At 43.6% G+C, this 3,276-nt stretch overlaps 1 pseudogene; it reads left to right on the top strand.

The window, feature by feature from the left end:
• The first annotated feature begins 268 nt into the window (after positions 1–268).
• On the top strand, positions 269–2,972 carry LOC135322450 (small ribosomal subunit protein uS2-like; annotated as a pseudogene).
• Positions 2,973–3,276: the final 304 nt, after the last annotated feature.

Consider the following 3,276-nt stretch of genomic DNA (forward strand, 5'->3'; position numbering starts at 1 on the left):
TTAACTGTTTAATATAAAGCAACACAGACAGGCTCTGAGGTGAAAGCAGAACAGACTGTGTTTAAATACTGGGCTATTAGGTTGACAGGCATGGCATCAGGGCCCCAGTGTTACTGGTCCCACAGCTCCCAGGGCTGCTGTCAACAAGTCATGACAAATTGGACTAGTCAGATTTTTCAGTCACATCTGCTTTTCCTGAAGACATAGATACACCTGCTGAAGATGTTCCAAACAGAGGAAAGCCAAGCTTGCAGAACAGAGGTAGCAGATGGAGAAAAATGGCAAAGGTCCAGCACTGACTTTCATCACCAATTGGCAGCATTTTGAATTTGAGAAAGGGGTCAAGGGTAAGGGGATTTGGGTTCTTGACCCATCTCTGCCATTAACTGATCATGGCTTTAGGCAAGTTGGGTCCTGTTGGCAAAACTAGTGGAGGGAGAGGCTGAGGAGCACTACCCTTTCATCCACTCCCAGTCAGAGGTCCCAGGGGATGCTGGGGAACCCCTAAGGCCCTGCAGAGCTATCTAAGTGCCTCCACAGACAGGCAATGGAAAGTAACAAGGTTTCCTGATCAAAGAAACACATGAGGAAATTAAGATGCTGAGAAGATCAATCGCGGGGAGAGGAAAGTAATACAGAATAAGGTAGAGAGGAGCAAGACTGGACAAGATCACCAGCTAGAAGGTAAAATAGCTAGAACAGTGAAAAATAGTCAAATAAGATAGGGTCATCAAGTGACTCTCAGCACTGGCCACACCCTAAGGGGCTTTAAAGAAATTCAGATGCCTAAGTTTTCCCCAGAGTAGTTATATAAGACTTTCAGGGTCTGGAGTCAAAGCTCAGTATAAAATAAAAACCTCCTCGTGTAATCCTAATGTTCAGTTAGTGGTAAAAAACACCAAGGGCAAATGATGCTGGTTTTTAACAACTGAAAGGAAGAGCTGTATGTAAGAGATTTCTGAAGGTGACCTGAGAGGACTGCGAACTGATTAGACAGAGAGCTAAAGGTCAGGAAAGACTCCCAGATAACTGAGATCTCAAGCAAGGGTGCCTAAGAGAATGGGGAGGTCATGACACCACAGTGAAATGGAAATGGTTTTGGAGGGAGGATGAGTTTGGGCTGAAGTGGAGAGCAGGGTATGTGAGTGACTTCATCTCTTTATAATATCCAGAGTAATGAGCAGTATCATATCTTTTCTGACAGAAAATTTAACTTTGAATTCACTACTCTTTAGCTTTTATCAAAAACCCAGCTGAAACAAAATGTTTGTACAAGAGTGATGGATTAAGATGTATTTCTTCAGTGTTTGTTTGCTTTTTCTTTTTGGCTTAACTTCTTTGGGAAGGTTATAAATTATTTATATGTTTATGAAAACTATAAACCTAATTCCTAGAAAAAATATCATTAGAAAAATACATGTAAAGGATTATATGGAGCCCAGGATAAAAATCTCTTTTTCAGATAGGGACTAAAGGACACACCAAGCCAAAGTTTTTGTTGTTATTATTACTATTATAGTTGTTATTTTAAGATGGAGAACTATAGACAGAAGGGAAATATAAGTAGATAAGAAGAGATAATAAGGAAAGAGATGTGTTTTAGACAGCTTTTTTCCCTAACAATAAGGTCACTGCCAAGTGTCTAGAGGAAGCATTATTTTCCCTAAACACTTTGGAGCATTTCATGTCTCCTCCCTATACTTTGTTCTTTGATTAAAAAGTCAATGTATTATGTGCACCTGTCCTTAGATTTGTCATTAAAACATGCTGGCAACCACAAGAAAACATGCCAGCTGGTGACAACTATCTGCATTTTTAATAATGTCTAGCATTTCCTACAAACAGTATTTCAGCATCTAGAACTTTGGATTTGGAAAATGAAACCACTTTTGTTAGTTCTAATAGAAAAAGGCAGCTTGATTTCCAATACTCTACTCTAATTTGGGTTTTACCAGCCAGTGATTTTTATTGAAAGTGAAATCCATATTCATGTTTAGCTTTAGTGCTTCAATTCTAAAATTAAAAAAATCACAGCTTCAGTAACAGAATTGAGAATGAGGTCCTGGCATCTTTCTTAAAAGGAATTTGGATAAGACTTCTCAGTAAATGCTCACAAATTACTTACACCGTATGTCTAAATACACACAAACAGGTTTAGAAAACCTGGCTGAATCTGATGAAATAATTAGATGCAGAAAAAAATAACCTGAGCTTCTTTACCTTATTCTTACCAATGTGAGCCATACTTGCTCTAACGCAATAAAGTAGGGGAGGGGTGTGAAGGTCATGACCAAGAAGGAATTCATGTGCCCAAAACTCTCCGCATCTCCACAAAAAAGTTTTGCGCTTTCCCGGGCTACCCAAAGAGGAGTCTATACGGCTTCCCCTCATAACTTATAGGGAAACTTTCAGCCCTGAATGTCCTGCAAATGAAGGAGGAGGATGTGCTCAAATTCCTTGCGGCAGGAACCCACTTAGGCAGCATCAACCATGACGACCAAGTAGAACAGTACACCTAGAAAAGGAAAAATGAGGGCATTACCTCGCACACGCCAAGAGAACCTGGGAGAAGCTTCTGCTGGCAGCTCGTGCCATTGTGGCGCCTGAAACCGGGCTCAGGTCCTTCAGGAACACCGGCCAGGGGGCTGTGCTGAGGTAGCGAGCCTCTACTCTCGTCAGGCCGATTCTCTTCTGGAACCGTCCTTAGCCTGATCCAGGCAGCCTTCCAGGAGCCGAGATTTCCGGTGGTCGCTGATCCAGGGCTGATCTCAGAGGCATCCTATGTTAACCCGCCTGCCGTCACCGTGCTTCACAGACTCTCCTCCGCCTTACGCGGGTCTCGCCGCCCCCGCAACAACAAGCGGGCTCCCGCGCTCGGTCTGCGCGCTGGACGCCGCGCGGGAACTTCTGCGCATGCGCGGCACTGTCTCCCATGAACACCCGGGGGAAGTCAGCCCGACCTCAACACCTGAAGAGACGCTGAGGACGCTGAAAAGGGAGGTCGGGAAAGGCTGTGACCCTGGAGGCAGTCCTGACTTAAGCAGTGAAAAGGAAATTACTTTCCCAAAGGTTCCCCTTACTTGATGCCTAAAATTACGTGGTTTGCTACAAAGACCCCCATGAGTCTACTTCATATGAACGAGGGTAGATAAAGGTTTAGGAAAAAAAAAAATACGAGAAGCTCCTGCTAATATTATTATGCATATGGTAGCAGATCACCTGGAGTCTGGTTTCAGTCTGCACCGCTGGTGACCCCTCAGAGCCCCGTCCAAGTGG

The sequence above is a fragment of the Camelus dromedarius genome, chromosome 11 (assembly GCF_036321535.1).
Source record: "Camelus dromedarius isolate mCamDro1 chromosome 11, mCamDro1.pat, whole genome shotgun sequence".
Taxonomy (NCBI): Eukaryota; Metazoa; Chordata; class Mammalia; order Artiodactyla; family Camelidae; genus Camelus; species Camelus dromedarius.